The following is a 17,919-nucleotide window of genomic DNA, read 5'->3' on the forward strand; positions in this document are numbered from 1 at the left end:
TGATTGGCTTGGGAACCCTCTTTAAATGGAGGTTTTTGGGAAAAACTCTTCACTCTTCCTTCCAGTCAGAGGGATCCCAAGAGCAGAGTGTACCGATGAAATGTCAATACTATGACAGATAATAACTTGTAGACTGAAGAGGTTGCTGGAGAGATGGTGGAGAAACATCACCCCAGTAAAGTTCAAACTGGAACAATTCATTGTCTTTTTGTTGTTGCAATTATTTTGCACACCACCCACCTTGCCCCTCATTCCTTGAGGGAGAGGGAGTGCTGTAATACTTTATGATGTTATTGTCTTTGTGGTATTTCTTGCCTGGTCAAAACAAGGATTAGAAGTTGTACAAGCTGCCTGTTGACTCCAGGGAGTATGATGAAGTTTGGATAAGCCTTCAAATATGGGAGATCCTTATCCAGACTCATTCTCAGATATTTTGGAGTGGTGGAGCACAAGGGGAGGGAGGTCAAGTGGTTACCAAAATCAGAAGAGTCTGTATTTTGTTCCTAGTAATGTTTGGAATTTGGGGAAATCAGGATTATAGCAATATACCTTTTTGATTTGTATCTCTACTGGCTAGCATAGTGCCTTCCTTATAGTAGGCACTTAATAAATGTTTGTGGATCTGAATTGAATAATGTTTGTTCTAGTTAAAAAGAGAATTGAATTTGGAGTCAAAAGCACCTGTTTAGGGGTGGCTAGGTGGCACAGTGGATAAGAGCACCGGCCCTGGAGTCAGGAGTACCTGAGTTCAAATCTGGTCTCAGACACTTAATAATTACCTAGCTGTGTGGCCTTGGGCAAGCCACTTAACTCCATTGCTTTGCAAAAAAAAAAAAACTAAAAGAAAAAAGTACCTGCTTGAATCCTACCCTTTACTACTAAAACTACTGTCTGTATGATTTGGGGCAAGTCATTTAATCTCTTTAGGATTTGGTTTCTTCATCTATAAATTGAGAACACTGGAAAAGTTGATTTTGAAGTGTCTTTCTAGCTTTAAATCTGTGATCCTGCGTCCTTTTAATCCTGAAAGATGTCTGAGTTAACTGAGAATCACCTGGGGAGGTATGATAGAGGAACTAGACCAATCCCTAGCATCCACAAATCCTCCTGAGGTTCTCTAGAGCATGAATGACATGAATGAAGGCCATTTTTAAATAGGCTATCTTATCCCATCTCCAGACTGGTCTTACATCCAGGAAATATCCATTGGGGAGAAGGTACTAGGCAATGGTCAATCACCTTTAAACCCTTCTTTGTGACTATAATTTATTTTTCCTTGGTTCTGCAAAGTGACTTTTGTTCATTCAAAAGATCTCACTTATAGACATTTTTAGCAAGGCAATGGGGTTAAGTAACTAGCCCAAGATCACACAGCTAGGCAATTATTAAGTGTCTGAGGTCGGATTTGAACCCAGATCCTCCTGACACCAGGACCAGTGCTCTATCCACTATACCATGTAGCTGCCCTAAATTATAAACATTTTAAAGTAAAGGATCCTTTATATGAGTCTTAGACTTGGGGCTCTGAATGGAACAGGAAACATTTGTTGAGGAATTATTCAGCACATATTATTCATGTGCCTATACCCAAAAGCTGTGTGAATATATAAGGAAATTTACTAAAATAAAATTATAAGTTCCCCTAACTAGTAGGATTTGTGATCTCACAGGTAGAAAAAGAGTTATGTAAACGTAAAGTATCAGAGTCATAGTAGAAGCTGTGTGGTATGGTTGGAAGTGTGCTGAACCTAGAGTTAGGAAATTGACTGTTACAATACTTCACATAAGGGCCTGGTCAAGATAGTTAGATCTCCTGAGCCTCAGTTTTTTCATCTATAAAAAGGAGACAATTTTATTTGCCTCATCTTTCTCATTAGATTATGATTTTTTTATTACATCCAAGTTTTTATTTAACAGTTTCTTATTTCCTTTTTGAAATTGGAAACTAGACAATTAAGTCATCATGCCTAAGTAGAATTAATTAATACAAATAATTTCCAAAGAATAGTTCTATAAAGTTACTTATTTGAATCAGCCATTTTGTGCTCACCCAGGGAAAAAATGCCTCTGGTTTGGAGTTATATCCTTAGCACCTGACTGAGAAGACAAGGAGAATTCCTTGAATTGAATTCCCATTCTACTACTCTTGTGTTCTAACTAGTCTCTCTCTATTTTTTAAAGACATACAATATTTTATTTTCCCCAATCAAATATTAAATCATTTTAAAGCATTTTTAAAGTTTTTATTTTTTGCAAGGTAAATGGGGTTAAGTGGTTTGCCCAAGGCCACACAGCTAGGTAATTAAGTGTCTGAGGTTGGATTTGAACTCAGGTACTCCTGACTCCAGGGCCGGTGCTCTATCCATTTTGCCACCTAGCCACCCCTAATTTTAAGCATTTTAAAAAAAAGTTTTGAGTTTCAAATTCTCTTCTCCCTCCCTCCTTACCCTTCTCTCTAAGAAGTAAGAAATCAGATATAGGTTTTATCTGTAAAATCACATAAAATATTCCCATATTAGTTATTTTTTTGAGAAAACCGGGAAAGAAAAGGATGGATGCATGAAAGGAAGGAAGGAAGAAACAAAGAGAAAAATAGCATGCTTCAGTCTGTTTTCATTTGATATCAATTCTTTCTCTGGGGGTGGATATTATGCTTCATCATTGTTATTGTGTAAAATGTTTTTCCTGGTCCTGCTCATTTCACTTTGAATCAGTTCATACAGGTTTTCCTTAAATCTATTTGTTCATGATCTCTTATTGTGCAATAGTATTCTATTGCATTCATATACTACAACCATTTCCTAATTGATCAGCATTTCCTCAGTTTTCAATTCCTTGATATCACAAAACGAGCTGCAATATATATTTTTGTACAGGTAGGTCCTTTCCCCTCCTCCCCTTTTTTTTGCTCTCTTTAGTACAAGTATTGCTGGATCAAATGGCATGAATAGCTTGGTTTCCCTTTTGGCTTCAAATTGTTCTCCAGAATTGTTGGATTAGTTCACAACTCTACCAACAATTCATTACTGTCCTGGTTTTCCCATATCCCCTCCAACATTTATCATTTTCCTTTTTTGTCCTATTAGCCAATTTGAAAGGTATGAGGTGGTACCTCATAGTTGTTTTAATATGCCTTTCTCTAATCAATAGTAAAAGCATTTATCATGTGAAAATAAGTAGCTTTAATTTCTTTGTATGAAAATTACCTTTTCATATAATTTAATTGTCAATTGGAGAATAATTTGTATTTTTAAAAATTTGACTCAGTCCTCTATATAGTTGAGAAATGAGACCTTTAACAGAGATACCTGTTGCAACCCCCCCCCCCAGTTTTCATCTTTTCTTTTAATTTTGGTCACATTGATTTTGTTTATGCAAAAACTTTTAAATTGTATTTAATCAAAATGATTGAGTTTACATTTTGTAAAGCAAACCATATTTTCTTTGGTTCAAAATTCTTCTCTTATCCAATTATCTGAGACATAAATATTTCATACTCTCTTAATTTGCTTGGGGTATCACCCTTTATGTGTAAATTATTTACCCATTTGTAACCTTTTCTTAAACAAGTCCTTTTTTCAAACAAGGTTTAATCCTGGAGATAGCTCAATGGGATTCAGTACTTTATTTAGAGAACAGGAACAAACTAGACATTCATTTTGACTTAGCAGACATCCATCGTACTCCCACTAACATGCAAGGCAAGCAAAGCAAAATGCGTTAATTTATTTTTGAGACATCTAGGTAGTATAGTGGATAAAGCACTGGTCCTGGAGTCAGGAAGACCTGAGTTCAAGCAGCCACTTATTAACCTGTGTCATCCTGAGCAAATAATTTAATCTCTATTTGCCTTAGTTTTCTCATCTGGGGATAATAATAGTACCTCCCTCCCAAAATTGTTGTGAGAATTAAATGAGATAACAATTGTAAAGTGCTTAGCATAGTATCTGGCATATAGTAGCCACTTAACTACCCTTTCAACTCCCCTCCTCCCTTATTATATGTCAGAAACTGTGTAAAATACTGGAAATATAAATACAAAAAAAAGAAATCTGGTCTTTGCTTTATAGGAACTTAAATTCTAATGGAGAAGACATTTAAAAGGAAGGTTTTGTGTGTGTGTGTGTGTGTGTGTGTGTGTGTGAGAAAGAGACAGAGACAGACAGAAGATTCTCATATTGGGGAATAGTGGTAAAGTCTGGAAAGTCAGAAGCAGAATTGGGAGGGGAATAAATGATGGATTGGGCCCCTCACCAAAATGAGAGAAAAATGTACAAGGCAGAGAGGGATAGTTGCTTCAGGATGAGAAGGCCACTAGAACTGAGAGAGTTACAGGGTAAAGTTCTAGGTATCATCATCTTTGTTTTGCAACTTCTGGGTCTTTCTTGCCAAAAGCAAGGTCTATTCTTACAGTAGCAATAGATACTATTTGTAGTGATTCTCTTCATCTATCTATCTATCTATCTATCTATCTATCTATCTATCTATCTATCTATCATCTATCTGTCTTTTATTTATTTCCTAATGCAGAATCAATATGATTTCTCTGAGGAAACATGCTGCTTCCTAACGTTCCATAATCTTCCTAATAAGTGAATTTGAAAAAAACATTTTAGAAGTGGATCCAGTTCTTGATCACAGAAGGGAACTGGAAGGACCAATGGGGAAACTAGGGCACCCTTTTAGAAGGTCAAGCTGAGAAATCAGAACTTCTGAATTCAAAACCTGATCTTTCTCCTTACTTGTGTATCCCTGGGCTGCATCTTAACATCCTTGTGCTTCTGGAGAATAACCATTTATATTCCCTGCAATTGTTAAGTTCTGCAGTAAAATTAACAAAACAAGATGTACTTTGCCATCTTCACTGGTCCTGCTGAGGAAGAAAGGCAGGAATCTCCCTTTTAGCAGCATTAGGCTGGAGGATGATTAATAGTAGAAAATAGTGGGAAAATCCTGGATTTGAATCAGTGGAAGTAGTTTTGGATTCTTGCTGTCTTTTATTATTTGTGTGACCTTGGGTTTAAAATTTCACCCAGAGGCTTTAGTTTCCACCTAAATCAGAAGAGCTTGAAGGATCCTTTCCAGAACTTCAGGGATTGTAGAGAGGATTTCATTGCCCAAATGATAAAAAGATCTCCCAAATTCAATTAATAGATATTGGCACAGGGGTGGCTAGATGGCGCAGTGGAAAGAGCACCAGCCCTGGAGTCAGAAGTACCTGAGTTCAAATCTGGTCTCAGACACTTAATAATTACCTAGCTGTGTGGCCTTAGACAAGTCACTTAACCCCATTTGCCTTGCAAAAAAACTAAAAAAAAATAGATATTGGCACAGAGACAGCTTTTACTGCTATTGTTCAATCTTAGTTAAACTGCCACATTTTATTGGAGATGACACCATGTCTCCTTTTTTACCAGAATGTATTCTTTGTCCTTTGCCTGGAAAAGGAAACGGAAATTAAAGCTTTGGTCAATCATTTTTTCCCCTTCATCAGCTATTTCCATATAACGTTCCTTAGTTTAGAGAGGAGTCAGCTAGGTGACAGAAAGGACGGTGGTATGTTGGGCCTGGAGTCAGGAAAGTTTATCTTCTTGAGTTCAAATCCTGCTAAATACTTACTAGCAGTGTGATGCTGGGCAAGTCTCAATCTTTCTTTGCCTCAGTTTTTTCATCTGTAAACTGAGCTGTAGATAGAAATGGCACATCGTTCCAGTATCTTTGCCAAGAAAAAACCTCAAATGGGGCACAAAGAGTTAACAAAAAATGACTAAGCAAGAAAAAAAAAGTTTAGAAGAAGCATTATATGACAGCATGGGGCTTAAAAAGCAGTGATAAAGGGGAAACAGTACTAGATTTGGAGTCAGCAGACATGAATGCAAATCTTGTTTCTGTTACTTAAAAGTACCTGCATCTAGCTGGTTTTTCCTTAGAATTTGTCAGCAAATTCCTCCTTTGCTGATTAGGCTAAGTGACTGTTACAAAGTGTCTTCCAACCACATATCTGAAATTCTGTGTTAAGTTAGAGCTGGAAGAGATCTTGGTGATCTTTTAGTCTATGGTAATAAAAAGAAAAATTCAGGCCCAGATTTTGGTGATCTTTAAGTCTATCTTACTGAAAAGAAAAACTCAGGCCCAGAGAAGTTAAGTGTTAGTTTGCTTAAACTCACAGAGGCCAAAAGTAGCAAAGGTGGGATTTGAACCCAGGTCCTTTAGTTCCAAATCTATTCCAATTTCTACCCATTTCATTCAGTGTTTTCCTTCTATATGTTGTTGCTGCCCTGGTTCAGTTGTTTTGTTTTTATTTTTCTTCATTATTTTATTTTTGGTTCCTTTGTTTTTGACATTGTGGGGGGGGCTTTCTTGGCAAAGAAACTGAAATGATTGTCCATTTCCTTCAGTGTGTACCCATTTTACAGGTTTTTCTTGGCAAAGATACTGGAATGATTTGCCATTTCCATCTACAGCTCAGTTTACAGATGAAAAAACTGAGGTAAGGAAAGATTAGGAGATTTGCCCAGGGTCACACAGCTAGTCCTGGTTCAGTTTTTTTTTTTAATTTTTCTTTATTATTTTATTTTTGGTTCCGTTGTTTTTGACTATTCCGGGGGGTGGGGTGGTCCTTGGCAAAGAAGCTGAAATGATTCTCCATTTACTTCTTCAGTGTGTACCCATTTTACAGATGAAGAACTGAGGCCAATAGGGTTACAGTCACACAGCTAACACTCCAGGATGGGTGCCCTATCCAGTGCACGACCCAGATTCCCCCCGGCCCCCATCCTCCCTTCTCAAGCCTCCGGTCTACACACATGCATAGCATTTGCCCAGCTCTTCTGCCAGCCCTACTAGTAGGAGCAAGTCTTCACAACATGTAAATTAGCCAGTGACAATAACTCCTCTGATTGCCGCTCAGGCAGAAACAAATGAATAGCTTAGTTTATTAATCACATGCCACCTTCACCTTTGATGTCTTGATGTTCCAGTTTCTGGTTGGCCATTAAGCAAGGTTGAGTGACTGGGCCCGCAGCCTCCCCAACCAGAAATGTTGTTGGCAGCTCATTTTCCCCGACTTCAAAGGCGGCGAGCTGCCCCGAGATGGTTTCATTAAAGCGGCCCTTCCCAGTGTGAGCGGCGCTCAGGAGAGCGCTGCAGATCAAAGCGCTTCCATCCTTCTGGGTTTGTGACATGGGAAAGGCCGGGTGGAGGGGCGTCTGTCTATTGCGGGGGTCGCGAGGGAGAGGCTCTGGAATCAGCCCCGGGCCCCCGGCACCTCCCGAAGTCCGCACCGGCACGAGTCGGGCGGGTTTGCTCCTCTCTCCTTCTCTCCTCTTGGTACAGCCGGGGAGCCCTGCGATATGCTTAATTACAAATAATTATCCTGATTAGTTGATTAGAGGGCAACCTTCCGCCTATTCCGGGGAGGAAATCTCCCTGAGCCCTTCTTTGGGGCTCTTTCTTTTTGACTTGGATGCTTGGAGCTCGGTCTCCCCCTCCTCTGTCCACTCAGTCTCCCTGGCTGTTTCGTCCACCAGATTCTGTGCCCTCGCCGGGCTCCGTCCCGAGGTTTCTCAGAAATTGCCTTGGTTCAACCTGCTCGGAGCCTGCGGATTGAGGAAGACAGGGCTTCTGGCCAAGTGCCGATAAATCTCTTCCTCCTGTGACGCACAGGCTGCAACTCCAGAAAGGAAGTGATCCGGGGGCTGATTTTTCTTTTAATGATTTATTGCCTTGTCGTTCTGCCCGGTTTCTAGACTGCAGCCCTGTTGTCTACGGAATCCGCCCTGGCCGCTTGTCATCAGGGGGTCGGGGCAGGAAAAACCCATCCAGTCTCCCTGTCCTCCCTATGCCGGCTCGGTGAAGCCTAGAGAAGTGTCCTCCAGGCTACAGGGAAGTAAGAGTGGGCTCACTGAGGAGCTGAAGGCTAGGCTAAATCAGTTCTCCATGTCTCCTCAGCTTCGGAAAATGGCCTCGTTTTTTTCAGGCCAGAGATCTAAGTGAGGGCAGCTTGGCAGGGTCATTGGTGAAAGATGCATCAGGAATTTAAGTGAGTAACCATTTCTTTGATCCAAAAGCAACAACACTTAGAGAATCACAAAATCTCAGCATTTGAAATACCTTCAACAGGCATAAGTTCCAACTAGAATCCAACCAGGTAGCTCCCCTACAGCATCCTTCCGTGGGGATCGACTGGCCCTTGCCAGTATCAGAAAGCATCACCTGTAGAGAAAGTCCATTGCACAGTTTTAATTTAGATTTGTTCGTTATATGACGTAAAAATATTTCTCTGGGGGCAGCTAGGTGCCACAGTGGATAGAGCACCGACCCGGGAGTCAGGAGTACCTGAGTTCAAATACGACCTCAGACAATAATTACCTAGCTGTGTGGCCTTGGGCAAGTCACTTAACCCCGTTGCTTTGTGAAAACCTAAAACAAAATATTTCTCTGCACTCTTCACCCATTGGTCCTAGTACCTACCTTCTTCTGAAGCCAAGAAGCCCCCCCCCCAAAAAAAAGTCAAATCTCTATTTCAAATACTTAAAGACATTCCTTCAATCCCAATATTTCTCCAAGCTAGATAGCGTAGATTGGATCTCCAAGCTAGCTAAAACAGTTGGAATCAGGAAGACTCATCTTCTTGAGTTCAAATCTGTTCTCAGACACATACTAGCCCTGTGACCCTGGACGAGCCAATTAAATCTGTTTGCCTCAGTTTTTTCATCTGTAAAATGAGCTGGAGAAGGAAATGGCAAACCATTCCAGTATCTCTGCCAAGAAAGCCTCAATTGGGGTCCCAAGTAGTTGGGCAGAACTGAATAACAATAAAAGTTCCTTCAAATGAAAGTCAGATGGAATGGTTTCTAATCTTGATCAGACTCCTCTAGATGCTCTCCAGCTTCCCACTGTTCTTCAGAGATTATTCCAATGTATGATACATACAAGATGCTTAATATATATTTATTTACTAATTAAAATGTGGTGTCATGACATCAGGAAAGGGATGTATATGAATTGGTGGCCAGATAAGGACCAGGTCAACTAGAGGTGGCCCAAGATATTATGCAAGCAGGATTAAGGGACTTGACCAAGATCACACAGCTAGTATGTGTCAAGCATCTGAGACTAGATTTGATTTCACATTCTCTATTCCAGGGTCAGTGCTTTGTCCACTGTGCCAACTAGGGCTTCATTAGACTTATTCGATTTCTGTCCCTGGAATCTCTTACTTTCCTCATCTGTAAAGTGGAAATAATAATCCTACCCACTTCATAGGGTTGTGGTGAGGTTCAAATGTTCTTAAAGTATTGAGCACAGTGACTGGCACATAGTAGATGCTGAAATGTTTATCCTTCGCCCCAAGATGTGCCCCAAGTAAGACAGGACTATCATCTCCCAAATTCTGGATATGATGTAGCTATTAATACAGCATGAGTACTTTGAAGGGCAACTTAGTCAAATGAAGAATTAGTGGGTCTCAGAATCAGGAAGACCTGATTTCAGGTCCTACTTCTGATGTATGTTGGCTGGGTGACCAATACTGAGCAAGGTACTTAGTTTCTCAGTGTTGACCTGGAAAATCACTGGTCTAGTTTTACCCTCCCTGCTGTCCTCTAATTGTTTAGCTTTCTTTAGCTTTAGATGGCAATGTCACATTGTTAATTAGTTTTGAATTTTCAGCTCACTACCACCTTTATCTCTGCTTAAATTCATTTCTCGAGACTTCTAACCACCCCTTCCCTATCATATTGACTTTGAAAAACCAAGCATAGGATTTTACATTTATCTCTACCAAATTTCATCTTATAAGATTAAGCCCATTGTTCTAACATGTCTAGGACTGTTTGAGTCCTGAGTCACTCAACATGTCAGTTATCCCTCCCAATCTTGTGTCATGTACACATTTTATAAGCATGTCATCTTTCCATAGTCATATAACTGACAGAAAATGTTAAACAATACACATCTTAGTATACAGATTTATGAGATATTCAAAAAGTAATAATTACCCAATGATCAGCCTTCTGGTGGTAAGAGTTTCTCTACTTTAGCTAGTTTGGCCCTCAAACAACAGATACAATGCTCCAATTAGAAGGACTTGCAAGAATTTGGGCTGCTAGCAAAACCTTTAAGAACGCAGGGTCATCTTTGATGACCTCTAATGGTGGTTCATCCTTCTCTGAACTCCCATAGAACTTAATAATTCTCTTAGACATTTATCACATATAGGCTTTTGACTCAGAAAATATTAAAGTAGGAAGGGATCTTAAGGACCATCTTGATACCAACTCTATATCTCTTCAGTTTTCTCTCCAGGCCTCAACTACATCTCTATCTTCATATTTGCAACAGATAATTTAATTTTCTATTTTACTGATAAATGTAATGTCATTCAGCAAGAGTTCCCTCAATACCCTCTACCGCTTTCCATCCTAGAGGTGATTTAGTGTAGGGAGAACTATTATGTAATGGGGAATAGGTAGAACGCATTAGACTTGGGGTCAGAAGGCAAGGGTTCAAGTCCTAACTACACTCACTTCACACTGCTGAGCCTCAGCATCCTCATTTAATTCAATCAACATTTAGTATTTAAGCAATCACTGTGACAGCAAGGAGGCTCATGGAGACACAAAGGCAAAAATGAATTAGTCATTGCCCTCAAAGAACTTATATTTTACTGGGAGGTAAACACAGACAAAAGTAACTAAATACAAAGAATGAGAATTTTAAGGGGAGAAACCTAATTCTTGGAGGGATCTAATAAAGAGGCATATAGAAAGAAGCATCCAAGTTGAGCCATAAGGAAAGGTAAAGAGTTAGAAGTGAGACAGGAATGCATTCTGGGGCATATGGAGACAGGGGTCACAGTAGAGGCATAGAGATAAGTGATGAAATGACTAATTTGGGGAATACTAATAGTACTATCTAGCTGGAATGTAGAGTGCATAAAATTGAGAAACAGGAAATTATTGAAGTGGCAAACTCCCAGAAGGGATCAGAGGCACAAATAAGTGGAGGAGTTGGCCTTGGTAAGAAAAACAGTGTCCTCTCCCTCAGAAACTGAAAATGAGGAGGGAGTAGATATTCTGTGGTTCTTTTATGCTCCTTGCTAAGGCTAACCCTCTGTTCTTTGCCCTTGATTCCATCCTCCTCCACCTTCTCTAGGGTTTTGTTCCAGCAAGTCATGTCCTCCCAGGCATCTTCATTCTCCCTCTTTCCCACTGTCTACTTCTCATCTGCCTATAAGCATGCTGTGGTTTCCTTAATCCTAAAAAATGCTTCCTTTGATTCTTTTGCCCTAACTACTATTATTTACAGTATAATTCATTTTTAAAGTTTGCCTCCAGAGATTATGCATAGGTACTTCCTTACTATGTAGCCCCTTCTCTTCCACCCTTATCCTATACAGCTGAAACTGTGGAGTCAGCAATTGCTTTGAATTGCTAATTTGGTCTCCCTGCTGCTAAATCTGATGAGACGTTTTTGGAAACATCTCTAATGATTATCACCTCTTGGATGCTCTCTTCCCCTTTTCCTTTGGAAGAACCACAATGAACTTAGTTATGGGATTTTTCTTAATGATTTTTTTTCTGTTTCCAGTGCTGATTTGATTTTATTCTTTCCTTAATTCACCTCTCTATTTTAGCCATTTCCCTTATTCCCATGCCCTCAGCATTCATGTCAGTGTTGATATGTGATTTAGTACACAAACACACACACACACACACACACACACACACACACACACACACATACACACACACCCAATCCCCTTCTCCTGAAAGCTAATAAGATCATGGATTGCATTTAAAGAGAATATTTAGGAAGCAGGTGACTATGTAAAGATGAAGCTTAAAAATCTCTTTCCCAGTCATTGGCTGTCAGAAAGTCATCAAAGTTGTTGATGAGAGAAAACTATGGACCTTTTATGAGAAGTTTCTGCTAATGCTCTGGATAAATAATGGTTTGTATCAGTGGTGAGAATGACAAATAAGGCTTCACCATGAAGCAGGACATGTTTGCTCATGGATGTGTCTACCTGCTGCTCAGTAAGGGCCATTCTTATCATTATCTTATAAGAATTGGAGAAAGAAAACATAAATCTGTTAGGGGCTATATTTTGGATACCAATCAGAGTGTCCTCAACTTGGTTTTCATGAAACAAAATTGAAAGACACACCAGGACTGACTGATATGACTGTTCCACATCTCCTGGGGCCCAAAAGAGGTAGAAGAATTTGCAAACTTTTCAACTTGTCCAAAAAAGATGATGGCAGTACATAGTAAGAAAACCCTTACACAAGGAATGGGACCAAGGCTCTTAAAATTCAGTATCTGGTGACTTTGCACACAAATGTAGATTGATTGCTTTGGAAAAGCAACATTGTTGTCTGTCCTTCATTCTTGAAGAAGACTGTGACATAAGAGAGAGGTGATGCCATGACATGCACAAAAATTGAATTTGAGGGGCGGGGGGAGGGTGTTGTGATAAATCACCAGTCTTCCTTTCTCCTTTAGAGCCATCTGGGTCCAACAGCCAAATATGAATTGGGACAACTGGAAATGGCCATGGATGTGAGGCAATCAGGACTAAGCATTCAGAAGAACAAGGAAGAAGCAGTAGAATACCCTAAGCTTTTGGTCAAGAGAATGAAGGAGGCTAAAGAAAAATGTTGGGAACAGATTGCTGAGAGATGCCAACTGTCTTCTCTGAGAGCTTCTACCTTGAAATCTGAGTCTAATCAGAAATAAGATTTCTGAAAATGTTTAGAAATTAAAGCTTTTTGGAAAAAAAGAGAATGGAAAACAATCCCATCCTCTCTTTTGGAAAAAAGAGAATGATCAGGAAAAAAAAGAGATGATGGTCCTACTGTTGCTGCTTAATTGTCCCTTCATCAGACATGACTAGTTTGAGTATAGGTTTCAGAAGCATATTTTAAGAAGGTCATTGATTAACTGGAAAACATACTGAGGAGGGTGAAGGACATTCTGTATATGGATCATCAAAGGAATAAGGAATGTTTAGCATGGAGAGGGAAAGACTTAGGGAGGGTATTATAATTATCTTTAAAAGTGTTTGAAGATCTGGCATATAGAAGAGTAATTGGAGTATTTTGCTTAGTCCTAGGAGACAGAATTAGTAATAATGGATATAAATGGCAGAGAGGCAGAGTTCAGCTTGGTATAAGAAAATCCTTGTTAGCAAAGAGAGCAGTTTAAAAGTGAAATGGGCTATCCATTGTTATGTGGGCAGTAGGGGGATTTCTCTCATTAGCAGTTTGCAGAAAAAGGCTGAATATTGAGAATGTTGAAAAGGGATTCTTGACCTAAGACCTAAATGGTCTTTGAGTTCCCTTTGAACCCTTTGATCCTGTGATTCTGTGATTATGGTCTATTCTACTTGGCATCTCCAATATGCTGAGTACTGTGAATTGAAGATTGGTACTTGGTAATTATTAGTTTAATAAATTTTTTGTGTATTTTCAAAATGCTATTATTCAAAGGTCTTTGTGGGCCACAATAATTTTACAGAATCCTAGATCTTAAAGGGATCTTAACATATGATATCATCCTGTAAATATGCCTTCAGACAGGGAAGGTATTATTTTTATTTTAGGTTTTGTTTTGCGAGGCAATGGAGTTAAGTGGCTTGCCCAAGGCCACACAACTAGGTAATTATTAAGTGTCTGAGGCCAGATTTGAACTCAGGTACTCCTGACTCCAGGGCCGGTGCTCTATCCACTGCACCACCTAGCTGCCCCTAGGGAAGGTATTATTAATACCACTACCACCACCCTCCATTTTACAAATACTAAGAAATCATCTGGTTTTTCATCGAATTTGGAGTTCCTACCAATGATATACATCACTACCTATCTATTCCTGCCTATACAGTGTAACTCATGTCCATAGTCTCCTTTATATTAGCCAGAGTGTGGACATGTAACAAATTGGAAGTCTTCCTTGCTTTCTACTGACATTAAGGTGGTACCAGGGAACACTGTCTTCTGTCATCCCTCATCCTCAAAATTTTATCATCTCATATTTTTCTGTCATACATTTTTTGATGATTTCTTTCACTCATCTTCTTCAAAGTTTTACATTGATTACAGCCTGCTCCCACCTACCATGCAGCTCTTCATTTCTGTCTTCAGGATATGCATTTTTAATTCTTGAGAGGCTGCTATAGTTAATATTTTGCTAAAATATAGAAAATTTTATAGAATATAGATTTTTAAAATCACACTTTTTATTTTTATATAGAGTATAGAGTCTTTGAAGAAACTAGGTTATTAATTTCCTGTAAACAATCCCATCCTCTCTCTTCCTTCTGTCTGATTCATTTTTCCCTCCCCAAAGTCCAATTCTAATTCCTTAGTATGATATAGAGATGATCATAGGTTCTCAAATACTATGCCAGTAGATTATATGATGCCATCAGAGTATAAGCACTTGTGAGTTCTGCTATGTTAGAAAAGCTTTAAGTATAGCCCCATCAATAGACCAAGAGCATTTCCTGAGTCCCAACTAAGTTAACTATAGAGAGATAAAACTAGTTGGTTGGTCACCTAGCAATCAGTTTTTGATCACAAAAGCACATGAAATAAAAATAAACACAAAATGGCCCCAAGTTCTGTGCTACCTCTTTCTGTTCTTTCAGTGACACTGCCAGAATAGTGGAAAAGGCGACAGAATCACAGTTTTTAATATTTTCTATAAACCTAAGTTTGACATGAGATCTTTGTCCAATGAAAAATGAGTTGACATGTTTTTGGACAAACTAAATCATAACAGCCCTTGGAATTTTGACTATAAATGAAACCATGACAAAGAAGACAGTTGCAGTTCAATGTGAAGGATGGGTCACATATTTTACTGATTATTAGGATATTTATAGAATATAAGTTCTGTAGAGCTTTCTTTATGACAACTCAATGAAGTAGGTTCACATATTATTTATGCCCTTTTCATAAAAGAAGGAAATGAGGCTCAGAGAAGTTAAATTATTTTAGTGTGCTCACACAGCTAATAAGGGTCAAATCAAGGCAACTGGGTGTTATAGTGGATAAAAGCACTCAGCAAGACCTAAGTTCAAATCATTCACAGAAACTTGCTATCTGTATGACCTTGTACAATTTATTCAAACTGTTTATATTAGTTTCCTTAGCTGTAAGAGAGGGATCATAAAAGCACCTATCTCCCAGGGTTGTTGTGAGGATCAAATGAGATATTTTTAAGGTACTTAGCACAGTACCTAAACCATATGAATGTTAGCTATTAGTTATTGCATTATAAGATGATATATATTATGTTATATAATAACAAAATATAATATGATACCTAATATGATAGAACATAATATGATACAATATAAAAATAATAAATAATGATAATTAACATTTCCATATCACCTACTATGAGCCAGGTAATTTCTTTAAAGTATTATCTTATTGGATTTAAATTATATGATATTATTTTACCTTCTTTTATGTTGTATTACATTGTTACATTATATTATATCATTATAAATATACCTGTATATAGATGTATAATATTATATCCATAGGATCACATCACATTACATCACATCATATTATATTACATCACTTCACATCATATCATATCCAGGTTCTCAATCTGCAGGTATGCACTGTTCCCGCCTCCCTCACCCCACCAGATGACGTAAATAAGTAATAGATGGGTTCTTCTTTAAAGTCACATAACTAGTAAGAAACAAAGGAGGCAATAACAGTTTCTTCGTTCTCAGAGATAGGATATGGAATTATTTTTCTGATTGTCATTTGGAAAAGAGATTGGTCTTGAAGGGGTAAACTAAGAGAAATGTAAGAAAATTACAGAAAAGTTGATTTAAACTTGGCAGAAGGAAATTTTCCTGATAAAATCATCCCAAGTTGAAATGAACCACCTGGGGAAGTGATGACCTCTATCACTGAAGGTCTTCAAGGAAATGGATGAATAGATGAATGAACAAACAAATCTCTGGGCCAGGTACTAGGTTGAGGCTGGGAAGACAAATGCAAAAGTGAGAAAGTCACTGACTTCAGGGTGCTTACATTTTTTTTTTAGGTTTTTGCAAGGCAAATGGGGTTAAGTGGCTTGCCCAAGGCCACACAGCCAGGTATTATTAAGTGTCTGAGACCAGATTTGAACCCAGGTACTCCTGACTCCAGGGCTGGTGCTTTATCCACTATGCCACCTAGCCACCCCTAAGGTGCTTACATTTTAATAGTAGACAAGATATATAGTAGAGTAGTAGCCAATAAAGGGAGTTTTGGTCAGCAACGTCATAGGGATTATGAATAAAGTCATAGGGAAATCTGTTTTCATTTTCAATAGCTATGGTGAAATTGATCTAATTTAGAGAGTTGATAGGGAGATTATTTAGAGATTGTAAGAATAAAATGTGGAGAGCAGAGTGGGTAGGATTATATGTTAGGTAGCAAGACAGAAATCAAGATGACCACATTGGGAAACCTTGGTTCTTCAGTCTATGGTTAGAATAGTTCTGAAATGTGTTCTGGGGCTGGTAAGATACAGAAGGTTAGTTGAATTTCTCTTCAGACACAAATCAAATCAATTCAGCCGCAACATGGAATCTGCAAACTGAGTGGATTAATTACACTACTAGGATGTGGGATATATGTGTGTATGGGTGTGTATGTTTACACATACAGAGTTTGTATATGCATGTGGCTGGTACTGAAGAGTTTATCATCCTGGTTCCAAGAAGGGAAGAAGTGTTAGGGCAGATGGCAAGACATCTGCTCTAGATAAACTCCTGCAGTGCTCAACATGGTGCTTGGTACACAATAAGCATTTAAATGCTTGCTGACCTGTTGACTGACTAACTTCTCTGTTTGGCATTTAAAATCCTTCACAATCTGGGTTCCAATCTGTCTTTCTAGTTGTATTATGCCTCCCTACCTTTTTTTGTATGCTACATTCCAACAAAACTGGTCTTTTTCTAGGACTTCACAGACCCTTTCCCATCTCTGTCCCTTTGACAGGCTTCCTCACCTCTCCTGCTTCTTAGAATCCCTTCTTTCCTTCAAAACTCAACTCAATCATCTCCTCTATATGTCTACATACACATGTATGAGTATGTGTGTGTTTCCTGATAAACAGGAGTGGGGGGGGCAACAAGAGCTTAGTCCTTTCATTTTCAAAGTTGGAAAATGGAAGTATTTTTATGATTGTCATTTGGAAAAGAAATTGGTCCCAAAGGGGTGAACCAGGATCAATGTGAGAAAGACAGAACAGTTGATTGAAGTTGAAGGCAGGGAATAGGTCTCACTTTTCTCTTGGAGCCCTAACTCATAGCCAGCATAGAGTAGTACTAACTAAATATTGCTGATGAATAAACCCTGCTCTTGGTAGATGAAAGGATGATCACTTGAGGGTTCTATGGAGGCCATTGTTTCTCTGATATATACCAGCCTGTTCCTTTTTTCCCTCCTTCCTTCCTTCCTTCCTTCCTTCCTTCCTTCCTTCCTTCCTTCCTTCCTTCCTTCCTTCCCTCCCTCCCTCCCTCCCTCCTTCCTTCCTTCCTTCCTTCCTTCCTTCCTTCCTTCCTTTTGTTGGTTTTTGCAAGGCAATGGGGTTAAGTGACTTGCCCAAGGTCACATAGCTAGGCAGTTATTAGGTGTCTGAAGTCTTTCTTATTGGGGGTTTTTGCATTTCTGGGAAAAGACCAAAACCTGTTCCTAGTGAGAAGAGAGACTTGACATCTCCCACAAGTCTGGCTCGGGGAGCAATTGCTTTACTCTCTCATCCTTCATCTCTCTTCATCTTTTTTAATGAGGATTTTGACCTTCTGGTCTGAGACACCTTGAACCCCAAATGGTGAAGACACTGTGGGTTCCAGCATCTGTAGCAGACCTTGCCTCAGCAGACAGCCTCTCAAAC

The 17,919-nt window shown here is 39.0% G+C and overlaps 1 long non-coding RNA gene across 2 annotated transcripts in view; it reads left to right on the forward strand.

Moving 5' to 3' along the window:
* Positions 1-12,717, forward strand: part of LOC141517983 (uncharacterized) — a 202,843-nt gene extending 190,126 nt beyond the window's left edge. For both annotated transcript variants that reach the window (XR_012477043.1, XR_012477041.1), the window contains exon 4: positions 12,511-12,717. This is a non-coding gene — a long non-coding RNA (uncharacterized LOC141517983). The remainder of the gene's footprint in view (positions 1-12,510) is intronic.
* The last annotated feature ends 5,202 nt before the right edge of the window (positions 12,718-17,919 follow it).

This window comes from Macrotis lagotis, chromosome 1, assembly GCF_037893015.1.
Source record: "Macrotis lagotis isolate mMagLag1 chromosome 1, bilby.v1.9.chrom.fasta, whole genome shotgun sequence".
Classification (NCBI taxonomy): domain Eukaryota; kingdom Metazoa; phylum Chordata; class Mammalia; order Peramelemorphia; family Peramelidae; genus Macrotis; species Macrotis lagotis.